Source organism: Labrus mixtus, chromosome 6, assembly GCF_963584025.1.
Source record: "Labrus mixtus chromosome 6, fLabMix1.1, whole genome shotgun sequence".
In the NCBI taxonomy this organism is placed as follows: domain Eukaryota; kingdom Metazoa; phylum Chordata; class Actinopteri; order Labriformes; family Labridae; genus Labrus; species Labrus mixtus.
The window spans coordinates 28,401,502-28,413,804 of NC_083617.1; the positions used below are offsets into that span (position 1 = coordinate 28,401,502).

At 40.9% G+C, this 12,303-nt stretch overlaps 2 long non-coding RNA genes across 4 annotated transcripts in view; one reads left to right on the forward strand and one right to left on the reverse strand.

Annotated features, from left to right (window-relative positions):
• Positions 1-12,303, forward strand: part of LOC132975916 (uncharacterized) — a 255,862-nt gene that overhangs the window by 243,229 nt on the left and 330 nt on the right. The window lies entirely within an intron of this gene.
• Positions 1-12,303, reverse strand: part of LOC132975915 (uncharacterized) — a 151,908-nt gene that overhangs the window by 10,775 nt on the left and 128,830 nt on the right. For all 3 annotated transcript variants that reach the window (XR_009673336.1, XR_009673335.1, XR_009673334.1), the window contains one exon: positions 8,507-8,613. This is a non-coding gene — a long non-coding RNA (uncharacterized LOC132975915). The remainder of the gene's footprint in view (positions 1-8,506; positions 8,614-12,303) is intronic.

Sequence of the window (12,303 nt, forward strand, 5' to 3'; positions counted from 1 at the left end):
GATGTGCAGAGAATGAATAAAGCAATCTGTAACATCTACGTGAGGGTCCACTAATGTGCATGTGGCAATGGAGAGTAAAATATGGGCATCTATATGAATTACGCTCCAAACAAATACAAGCCATGCATACTGAAATATATATATTGCAATGAACTACACTTGCACAAACAAATAAGACACACACACACACACACACACACACACACACGCACACAATTTTTAAAAAAGTGCTGACTGGCTTTTCTGCCTCCCTGGTGTCCTGGATGGTTTCTCACAGCAGAAAATCCCGACCTGCAGAAAAGATTCTTCTCTGATATATTTCTACATGTTTATTAGAAAGAACTTGATTATTGTACAACAATCATAAACATATATCAACTATTCTCTAAACTTTAAGTAATGCAGAGCGACATATACTGTTTTGTCTTTGTGAGGATGCTTTGTTGTTCGCTTGGTGCCTGTTTTGATGTAATGTTGATTAAGTGATGGAAAATAGGATCGTGAGTGTATAATGTGTTTTATTTTGAAATTGACCGGAGGCTCTGTGCGTTTCCTTGTCTGACTTCCTGTCCGGGTTGTCATTTTCTGTCCAGCTTGGCATTGTGCCTGCAGCGTACTCCGTCAGAAATAGACCTGCAGTGTATTTGAAACGTAGCAGAGTGTAGTGACGCTGCTAGCACGCTCCAGAGACAGACCGCGGCGCCCGTTGTGGAAACACAATCATTGGCTACACTGGCAGCGAAATGTGGCATAGTGCGCGGCGCTGAAGGACCCCGGCACGCACGGAGTATGTGGAAATTGGGGGGTAAGCCTATAGCAGCATAACTAGGAGCTGGTCCATACCTGAACCAACTCTAACTACAAGCGACTGTATGTCAAATATGAAGGTTTTAGGTGTGTTTATAAAAGTACAGAGTTTGTCTGACTGGTGGATGATTCCAAACGAGAGGGCATGATAACTGAAGGCTCAACCTCCCATACTACAGGTGTAATAATTATATTTTGTACGTTGTCCTTCTTAACTTCAAAACAGGCTCTCTAATTTGAGTCAATTTTATTTCATACAGTGTAATTGAAGTAGTTAAGTTGCTTGTTACTGTGAATGGCTGTCTGTCTCAATATGTGATATATGATTGATGGGCAACCTATCCGGGGTGTACCCTGCCTCAAGCCTAACATCAGATGGGATTTGCTCCCTCCCCTCTCGACCCCCTAAGGTAAGCAGAAAAGCTAATGGATGGTGAGGAATTGTTCATGTTCCCTCGGCTCTTGCGATATTTTTACTTCAGCAAAAAATGAACACTTTAAGTAAAACCTTTACTCTATCCAACTCACAAGCCATCAACTATTTGTCTGTTAGAAGCAGTTCACGATCTTAGTCTGCTGGGCCAGCGCTCTACTTTTTCACTCCATCAAAGTTCTTCTGGATGATATTTCCTGTATTTGGAAGTTGCTTTACTTAAAATTCAGAGAATTTAGGGTCACAAACCAAAAGGCAATTACTGTGCCTCTCGTCTTATGCACTCACAGAGGCGTCTGACTGGGTTGATAAATCTTTGAACCGAGCACCACAACAAAGTGCCGCCTGTGATGCTTCTTTTAATTCAAAACGCATAAATGGTATGACAAATTCCCCCCAAAAAAGGCTTTTGCATCTGGCCCCCTCTGCTGTTCACAGTAACCGGTTTCTATGTGCATTCTGACACACGACTGAAACAAGCTTGGTCACCAAATCAGCTAATTGTTGTTATTTTTCATTCTGATGTGTCTTAATGATGAAAGAATATTGTGCCTAAAGATGTAGCATTTTAAATGTTAGCTACTACTGTTTTTCTTTGACTGTAGGAGGTCCAGAGGGACGATGATGGTTGAGTGTGGTCTCGTCTTTTTCCTTTTCCATTAGAATAATATTATACAGCCTCTATTCAAAAGTGTGTTATGATTGTGTAGTAATGCTCCTGACTGGCCGTCACAGCCCAAACTCCCCTCTGCCAATCCCTACTTCACACAAACAGGAGAGGATGCAGCGGTGTCTGTGGCGTCGGTGGGGCGGTTTGGGGAAATCAGAGACTACGGCCGGGAGATCCGAGGGGAAATTAGCCAGCACTTAGCTGCACACATGCACACCAGGCCCAGCTGGGAGACCGAGCCTCAGATCCAAGCATGGAGGACATGAAAGACACACCAGCACTGCTGCTGAAGGGAGGAGATGCTCTCCTCTCCCCCACTCTCTCTCTCTCTCTCTCTCTCTCTCTCTCTCCCTCTTAATCTTCTCTGCATTCGCTCTGTCCTCATCTTTCATTCTCTCTTCCTCCCCTCCATCGTTCCCTGACTCCTCTCTAAGGAGGTTTTCAAGAATGCATGTGTGTCCGCAAAAAAAGGGCTCGTCCTATTTTTCTGTGTGCGTGTGTGCTTTTTTCTTCCTTTCTTTTTTTTTTTTTGTTGAACAAAATGTCCAACAAACATCAAACGCAGGGTGGAAAGGGAGATGTTTGGAGGGGGGCAAAGGAAAAAAAATAACTACACTACATGGTGAACACTCTCTTCAAAGGGCCAACATTGCAGCCCTTTGACTAACATCCCGGGGACATAGCTTCACTCTCACACAAACACACACTCACAGTCCCCTATGAGTCAGGGGTCATAGCATTTACAAGGCACTTGGTGCACAGTGGCATCAAAACAGTCCCCCAGCCACAGAAAGAAACACAACAAAAAATCAGGGAAGGCTGAGAGAGGCGTGCAGTAAGACAGATTTGGATTTTAAAGGGCAATAGTGCATATCAGTGCAGCAGCATTTGAATTAAAGCAGTTTATAGCCAATATACACTTTTACAGTGTATTTGAGAATATTTTAAACATAATAATTCAATGATTTTAACCACAAAGAGTGCGCATAGATGTGGTTAGAACATTTAGAACATGAGATGTACACAGAAAATACTACAGTAATATGTCCCTGCATTGTTCTGTCGAGTCCACTAGAACATTTGATTCTTATTTGATTACTATGCAACAAATGTATATTCAAAGTTTGAATACATATGGAGCTAGACTACTGGACAGTTTTAATCATGATCCAATATTGGCTCATATTTTGGCATGGATTGTCAAATTAGCAAAGCCAGTATTTGTCCACTGGCCCAGACCCCTGTGGGGCTCTTAAAGTCCCGGCAGGTTCACTGCAGGTACTTTCAGGATTCGATGAATTGCACATTGGTTAAGGAAGTGAAAGATTACTGTAGTCAAAAGGCATCACTGACTTCATTATTTATTTATATATGTATATATATATATATATATATATATATATATATATTGAGTTATGACTAAAAATGCCCTTATTGATATTTGTTTTATATTTTGATAGAGTTTCAGAAATTATACATTCTTTATTGTTTCTCAACCCATCTATCTTTATATGAGCATCTGTAAACTGTAGACATTTAAATATACATCACTTTCAAAAATCTCTTAGATTAAATTAAAAAAGCTGATTTAAAGTTGATGATGCAAAGTTAAAATAATTGTAAACGTTGTATCTAGGAGGGTAAAGAACTGAAAAGTGAAAGTGAAACTTAAACATAAGTACTTAGTCTGAAATGGTGAGTCCATCTTAGCCGTGTGAGCTAACAACATCAAAATTGTATTTCTGTTCTCCCTCCCCGCTTACGCTGAAGTTCCCACTTTGGTTATATCTGATCCACTGCAGCTGAATCAAACCTACACTTTTTGACATGAATACCAAGATTCCAAGATTTATATTTTTGCAGTGTGTGTCACAAATGAGTCACACTAGGCAAAGTTGTCCCGTACCGTACTGAAGCACGATTGCCCCCTCGCTGGCCTGCACTCCTACTGTTCCAGGACTAACTGGACCTGTTCAAACCTGTTACCTCTTGTACATAACGTCGTAATACAACACATGAATGGCTTTACGTTATTATGAAGCGTGCTTAGTTTACAAGAGAGGCGGACTTAAAAATAAAAAGTAAAAAAAATCAAAATCAAAGGGACGCGCTGTCGAGTTTGCGTCCGACACATCGGAGAACAACACAGAGAACATGACAGCTACTTCACTGACTTTGTGTCTTATTTTGAGTCATTTTAATCAGCCACAACACTCCGGGATTTCTCCATAATGAAGGCTGTCCATGTTGTGTACCCCATGTTTGTGCTCCTGCATGAACTGTACCGTGCCGAAGCACATCTCTTCCAAGTGTGCTTGAGCACGGCACAGAGTGGTCACACTGGTCAAACGCACTGGACTTTAGGGTTGAAGCGTGCTTAGGCACAGTACAGATTCACTTGTGTGAGTGTGCAAACATGAATCTAGACAGAGTTGGATGTCATTGTCCATTTTAGAAGATTTTTAGGAAATAAATGTACTCAAGCACTTTTAGGCTTGAAGTTTACGCAGACAAGTTGTGTGGTGAGAAAACTCAAAGTCAGTCAGTCTTTTAACACAATTCAAGCTGAACTCAGTCAAGACACTCTGGTCATAATGAACACACCAAAAAGGGCTTACTGTGTCAACCACTGAACTGTCTGGCTACATCACCAGGCTGTCTATATCTGTGCCTGTGCTGCTCTGCTTAAATGTTCTATCTGTCTCATTGTGTGTGTTTGTATGTCTCCTACTCCTCTCACCCCTCCTTTCCTCTCACTTTCCTTCTCTCCTCCCCCCCTCCCCTCCCTCTCTGCGTGCCCACGGCCCAGCAGTAATTCTGTGTTTATCAACTCTTTATTATGGCCCCTCGCATCATCATTTACAATGGTAGCATCTGCTCATTGCCTAGCCCGAGCATGGGGCAAATTGCTTTTATAGGGAAAAAAACAGCAATGGATGACACACACACACACGGCATCAACTGTGCAGAAATCAAGACACCAGGCCCCGGCCTATTTACAGCGGCTGTTAACTTTCCCGGCAGAATCCCACTCAAACACACAAACACTTCACTTCTCCTAACAGGATCATATGATTAGCTGGCCACCATCAGCGAATCAAAATGAGTCGCAAATCCAATGAGGGAGCTGTTTTGATTTTCCTTTCATTTTTTCTCAACATCTACCTGACGCCGCAGTGTGAGAAACAAATATCACATCTGGCCTCTTCGCTCTAATTTCTGCATTTGGCTCGTTCTAATTTAGCCGCTAGAGCAATGTGGGGAACAGTGGGGAAGCAGAAAATGGTAAGACATCCTATCTGTGTTTGTTCGCATTTAACACATTAGCATTCCCTTATTGGGAGGCGGGTGAAGAGAAGGCGAGGTGAATGTGTGGAGGAACTTAGAAGTGGGGAAAGGAAAATTAACACGGTGCTCATTCAGAGCGATTTTTTCCAATTATAAAAAGCTCCTCATCGACGTCCTGTAGGGATGTGGAACAGGAACAGCAGTCTGCTTTCATACTGGTGTGTCTGTGTAATGGCTGCCACGATAGAAACGGGATGAGATTAGAAGTAATACGATGCAAACACACTAGTGAATGTAAAGCTATAACATCCTGCTGATGAAGCAACCCTGCTGTAAGCCTGAGTTATTAACTAACGGGAAAGGGCATAAAATCTAAGTGTAGCATTAGTGTTAGTTCTGGTGTTACTTAAAGTTGAGACCATATTGTTCCCACCCCCTCATAGTCTATATGTTCTCAAGATATCTTCACACCTTCACTCCTCCACTGTCGGCCATTTTTAGCTGCTTTCACACTGTAAAACACAGCCACAGCTTTCTGTTCTCTGAAGTGCTGCCGCAGAATCACCTTCACATGACGATTTGGAAGCATACAGGAAAGAAAGCTGCCAGTGTTACTCTTGATTCACTGAAGGTCTAAAGAAACATCAGTTTAATGAGGCTTTCTCTTAATACTTCAACTGGTTGATTACTTTTTTGGAGTTTTATATTTTAAGTGTTTTGTCACTCTTGTTTTTCTCACACAGCTTCTTTTTTTTTGGATACAGTCCCCTGTTTTCACGTCTTCATTGTTCTTCTCAGCAAACACTTTTTTTAAAGGTTTATCTTTGGGGCTTTTAATGCCTATAATTAGAGATAGATCAGTGGATAGAGTCATAGATCGGGTAGAGATAGGGTGGAGAATGACATGCAGGAAAGGAGCCACAGGTCAAATTTGAACCCTGACCCCCCTCTTGAAGAACTATAGCTTCTGTACATGGGGCATGTTCCCTAACCACTAGGCTAACTGCCCATCAAAACACTTGTTCTTGCCATTCAATGCCTGTTCTGTGTTCTGTTTAATAAATTTGATATATTGAGACAGTTCGTTTAAAAGGTTTAATCTAGATAAAAAGGATCCAGATTTGGTAATCAACTTATTTTTTTTTATCTAGGATCACACCATTCTGCTTCTTTTATCTTTTGTTTTTTCAAAGAAAAACTGGACAGGATCAATTTGTTCCAGGTACAGACTTCGTATGGATTACAAAATCTGGATTATCAGTGCTTTAAAGGTGACAACAGGGGGCGCTAAAATCTACACAAACCCTGGATGCCACACTATGAAGAATTTGAATTGCAGATTTTTCAATGGGTGTGGTTTCTGCACATTCAAAAGACACGCTACCAGCATCCCAGAACAGTGATAACTGCTTTCTTTCATGATAGTGAAACCTAATTTTATATTCTTGGCGAGTTTTCCTTCACTGGAATTTGACATGGTGCTTTATTACAAAGTTGTCTGTTGTATAAAAACACTGAAAACAAATGTTTCCCCACCCATTGCTTTTTTCCTTTTTCTTAATTGCATGGTCTGATTCTGGTATTTGTAACCCCTGACTGTATCTTTACATGTTTTGTAAAGATACAGCCTGAACTAGCAAAGAGATATGAACTAAGTTAGCTCAAGGAACAAAGATCATTTTGAAATTGTCTTCAGTAGTTTGCTTGAGGCAGCAGCTGGGAGAAGATCTGTGATGGCTGAACTAAGTATGTCTATGGAAAAATAAATGGTACTAAACAAATACTTTTTAAATCTTTAATGACTTTCTTAATGCCAAACCAAAAGAAAAGTAATATCATAATTTCAAATCTATTAACATGTACACTGACTTGGCATGTATTAATCGGTTACAAATAATTCTGCCTCTTAAATGAACTATTCTTTTTATCTATTACTGATCTACTAACACAATGTGAATGTAATGTAATGTAATCATATCAAGGGAACTCAATGTGTAATATACAAGTCATTCAATCTCAGACATGTAATCAAACTCTAATATGACAGCAAGATTGATCTAAATTAATTATAAGCAATGATACGACCACCAGGTTGGGTACTGCTACTACCTTTACTGTGTTGTTGTCACGGTGATACGATTTGTTTACAATAAGGCAGTTTTTGTCAACATTAAAATGGAGAGGTTCTTAATGCTTGTTTAATTTTTACAAGCCTGTTTGTGTGTGTGTGTGTGTGTGTGTGTGTGTGTGTGTGTGTGTGTGTTTACGTATGTGTGTGTGTGTGTGTGTGTGTGTGTGTGTGTGTTTACGTATGTGTGTGTGTGTGTGTGTGTTTACGTATGTGTGTGTGTGTGTGTGTGTGTGGGTGTGTGTGTGTGTGTGTGTTTACATATGTGTGTGTGTGTGTGTGTGTGTGTGTGTGTGTGTGTGTGTGTGTGTTTACGTATGTGTGTGTGTGTGTGTGTGTGTGTGTGTGTGTGTGTGTGTGTGTGTGGGTGTGTGTGTGGGTGTGTGTGTGTGTGTTTACGTATGTGTGTGTGTGTGTGTGTGTGTGTGTGTGCGTGCATGCGCATAAACCGCTTCCTTTGCTGTGATATAAGCCGGATCTGTCAAGACAGATTGACGTGCTTGTTGCAGTCACTCAGCGTGACACCCTGACATTCATCTTTTCTGGTGTTTATGAGTGTATGTGTGTGCGTGCATGTGTGCATATGTGTGTGTGTACAGATGGTGGTTGAAGGTAGGGGGGGTGGGGTAAAAGATCTTTGCCATTCATGCTTACACACAGACACACACACACACACACACACATACACACACACACACACACACACACACACACACACACACACACACACACACACACACACACATGCGTGCACACACTCATCCCCAGCGGCTATGTTTCAGTGCTGAGGGATGCCGTCACCCATCATGGTCTTTTGGATACACACAAACACACACACAAATGCACAAACAGACACAGCGGCCATGCCAGGAGGCTGAGGGGTAACTGTTTTTATATGATGATCAGATACAGCACAGCACAATAAAGGCGGTATAAACAGAAGCTTTAAATGTAAATCCCAAACAAAGTGACATCCCCGACACCAATAGATTCTCTTTTCCATCATACAACACGTTACCAGACCTCTGTTTAATGTCCAAATATAGTGTCCAAATAAACCTGCAATAGATTTACACGTGACCTCTCCATATGATATACAGCTGATTTCTCTTACTGCCTGTCTGCATCATATTCATAAAAGCAATGATTGAAGAGTGTATATTTTCATATGGAGGCTCACCTTTACAGCAGGAGGCTCTGTCATGTGGATATTAGGTTGGGGACTCCCCCCAGTTGTAAGAAGCTGCTCTGCTGGGACACAGCTCATTCTCTGCATGTCTTCATGAACTGTGAGGAGAAAAAAAACAAAAAACAAAAAGAGAAATAAAATGATATAGTTTTGCACAGGGGGAGAAATATGTGTTAAATGATTGCATGTCAAATTGACTCTGGATGAGGACATGGCCAACATGCACAAGCCTCCTTCTGCTTTCAGAGAAATCGTCTTCCAGACAGACTAAAAATCAACCCCAAAAAGAAGCCCTCCACTGCTGGAGAACATCTGCAGACCTCATGTAGCAGTACGTTGGTGGTTGTGAACTGATTTGGTTTAGATGGTCATCTCTTTTAAATCGTTTATGTGAAAGTTTTGTGTGGTCATTTTGTGCAGTGAATTAGCACAACTGATGTTATTCCTTCCTTATTTTTGGGCTTTTTGTGCCTTTATTGGAGAGATAGGACAGTGGATAGAGTCGGAAATTAGGGAGAGGGGGAGTAGGAAGCTGAGCAGAGACATCAGAACAGGACAGGCCTCTGGAAACGAGTTTCAGTCCTTAAAGAATGTTTGAACACCAAATGTTTTTTTAAGGTCTGACATGATTTAACCATGATTTGGTAAAGTTATTTCATTGTTTAAGTGAGAGTAGCGACGTGTTTTTTAGGGAGGATTACACACTTACACACAGAATATCCTTCTTCAAAGAACACATTTAATCAGCTCAGTCGGTGTTTGCACAAAACTTCCTGTTGTTTTTGTTTTTTTTCCCCAACTGGGAAAACAACGTGCTTGCAGGAACAAGTGAGTATACTTTTTTGGGGGGGAAAGTTCAGGGGCAGGCTGTCTTGAAATTGAACATACATTTTCATCAGTGCATATTAGCGATGTACCGATAAACTCAGATCACGAGACAAGAAGAGCCAATATTGGCTTCACTAGACAACATTTTTGACTATTTTTAATAAAACTTTAAGTACAAGATAAATGACCGGAAAAAATAGTCTTTAATTCGATTGAAAGGCAAAAAATAGCAAAACAATGGAAGTCTTTTTTAAAATGTTTTAACTAGTAACTTCTTACAAATTTGCTCATGTCTTGGTTATCCATGACTCAAACTGTGCATTTTAGCAGCAAATCAAAATATCCCTCCATGCATTCTAATAGTGTATCAGCCTCAATTTTCTTCACTGCTGCTTACTTCATCATGTATTTAACAGTATGTGTTACCCTCCATCAGGAACATCAAATCTTTGGGAATAAAAAGTTTTAATCGACAAAAGAAATGTTATTATAATCTTCTTTGTGATTTAAAAATGGCGGTGGCATCTTCTATGGTAACTTCGAGTTCAACATCAGACTCAGACATGATGGCTGCTGTCTGCGTCTACAGTATGTACTGATGCAGTGTGCCAGTTTTCACCACAGCGAGAAATATTGTGATGTTTTAATATTGCAAGATCTCATCACTCTCCTCATGCACATTCAATTCATCCATTTTTGATAACATGACAATTGAAATTGAATACAGGACAACTGTCATGATTTGGTCTGGTTTAGTTTTGTATTTTGTGTATTTCAGAGTTTAGATTTATTTTTGTTGGTATAATTCTCATTCTTCCTTGGTGTTGCTTGTTTCCCTTGTGTGTTATCTTAATGTTTCCTAGATTGGTGTTTAGTGTTTTCCTGTTTTATTTTTTTAATTTCTTATACTTACCTGTGCTTCCCAGTGACTACCAGTTTGTCCTCATGGCTCCTTTTTTCCCTTTTGTTAAGAAAGTACGTTTTTGTTTTGGACTTTTGATCTTTTGTTAAATTAATTTTCTTTTGGTTTTCTGCAATTGGGTTACAGCTCCTTCTTTTTCCTTAACATGACAACAACATGCCAACTCTGGTGACTGTGGAGAAAAGATACTTCCCTTATCCTGTATTGTTTTATCCACACAAAAATATCCTTGATCACCTTATTTACCTTACCGATCACGGTAAATAAGGAACCAGTATTCAGAGGGTGAACTATCAAAATGCACCTGTAGCTGATGATACACATATTTGATATTTGATCTAACAGTGATCTGGAATGACAGAAACAACTGTGAGAAAAAGGACAAAGGGGCTAATTGTAAAAGGCCGTACTGGTTATATGACACTATGAATTCAGGTCAGGATTTCTGTCTGCTAGGCTTTTAAAGCCCCTTAGTTATCATCATACTCCCAGAGACACACACACGCACACACGCACACACACACACACACACGCACACACACACACACACACACACACACACACACACACACACACACACAAAAACACACAAAGTACACACATCCAAAAGGTGGGAAAGTTCAGTCCACACACCATCACAAAGAGATGCAGACCTTATTGGAACAGAGTCCTCTAACACGTGTGTGTGTGTGTGTGTGTGTGTGTGTGTGTGTGTGTGTGTGTGTGTATGCGTGTGTGTGTGTGTGTGTGTGTGTGTGTGTGTGTGTGTGTGTGTGTGTGTGTAAAGCTGACAGTGTTTCCCTTGTGGGCTGAAGACAACAAACAAGGTCCCAGGTGATTTTTGCAAGAAGTGGGGGTACAACACACACACCAGCAGAAAGACAGGAACACACACAACTTTTAGATGTCGTTGCTGCTTCTTGGCAGCCGCGGCCAGCTGGTTTATGTAACCAACTCTGGTGTTGTACATCCAACCTGTCTGCGTGTGTATGAGTGTGTGTGAGTGCTAGGAAGAGGGGTGAAGGATTTCAATGTACATTTGACCTCAGAGGTTCTTTATTACGCTGCCACAGCCACACTGCAGCCTCCAGGGAGTGTCCTTGTATGTCTTCATCTCAGACAGACAGAGAACGGGGGTGGGGGGGGGGGGGGGAGGAGTGCAAGAGAAACCAAAAATGGCTGAAGAAGGAAGTTGGCAAGAAGTCACTGCCCGCGTTTTGGCGGACAAAATTAATGACCAGAGAGGACGAGGATCCTAAGTGACCCGGCTGAGCTCAGGGTGAATCATAAACCAGCCCTGTGTTTTATTGAAATGCTAGCATCCCCCCTTAAATCTCCCAAACACCAGGAAAACTCCTCAGTCACCATTGTGAAAGTGTGTGTGTGTGTGTGTGTGTGTGTGTGTGTGTGTGTGTGTGTGTGTTTGTGCATGACCTGTAAGTGAGCATCCATATGAGCATGAACACTTTGACTGAGTGTTCAAATGTGTATAATACCTCAAAAAGTAAATTGAAATGGCCTTTGAAGCCATTTCAAATGCAGGTTGCTTATTTATAAGAGAATGGCTGAAAAGTTTATAGATGGCTTCAAAGTGGTCCAAACTTTTAAATTCACAGTGTAAATTTGGCCAAAGTGTTCTTAAACAATATATTTATAGGTTTAATGGTTATCTCATAAATTCATTTGACTTAAATAATACCCAGAGTATTGTAAATCTTCAGACTAATAAGTACACAATGCAAGAAAACCAAGCTATTGTTTTGGGCTGGTTTCCCACCTTCCAATGAAGGTATAAGTAACATTGGGACTGTTAACATCGTGTGTCCCATGTACAGTACAGAGGCTATAGGCTTTGAAGCAGGCAGCCTGGGTTCAACTGCGACTCTCGACACTTTGCCACATGTTATCCCACACTCTCTCTCGTCCCTGTTTCCTCTGTCCTCTCTGCAGTAAAGGCATGAATACACACACACACACACACACACACACACACACACACAAAAATCCTCAAAATTTCCTGCAATGTGAGGTATGTTAA